Raw genomic sequence first — 679 nt, forward strand, 5'->3', positions numbered from 1 at the left:
ACAAACAAACATCAGACACATGAACATTTAGGTTGAATAATAGCCTATGAGGCCTGTCTCCGTTTGACGTTTATGGGCACTAAATGCTACAATAATATATAATTACCAAACACAACTCATTGAAATTGTTCAATGTTTCAAAAACGAGCCAAACAGTGTGTAGAAAAACGTTTAGAACACTTCTTAATCAGCACATTTCGGAAAAGCGAATTATCTTATAGGCACCAGTGCCGAGTTAAGGCACTGATGAGCCCTAGGCGAAATATAAACTAGTGCCTTCTTTTCCCCGTTTACCCCTTACATACAACTTAATAAGCTAAATTTATTGATGATAAAAATAGAGAAATATCAAAGGGAAAATATATTTAAAAAACTGGTAAATTATTATTTTATTATACATTTTACTTTCAATATACTCGCAACATGCAGTGGGCCCCGAGCAACTGCCCCTTTTGTCCATTGGATAAAACGGTCGTGATAAGAAAATCCAAGGGACCCAGCAAAATAATTTGTTATAACAGGAGTTAGTTATAACCGATTGGCCACTAGATGGCGCTTTCAAGAAAAACAAACATGTCTTCAATAATCAAAATGCCCCACAATGCCAGGTTAGTTTTTGACACATGATGTTAAAGTACATGTAACAGAAAAATTAAGCTTTCAATCTTTTTTATTTTCC

This window comes from Limulus polyphemus, unplaced genomic scaffold (genome assembly GCF_000517525.1).
Source record: "Limulus polyphemus unplaced genomic scaffold, Limulus_polyphemus-2.1.2 Scaffold9647, whole genome shotgun sequence".
Lineage (NCBI taxonomy): Eukaryota > Metazoa > Arthropoda > Merostomata > Xiphosura > Limulidae > Limulus > Limulus polyphemus.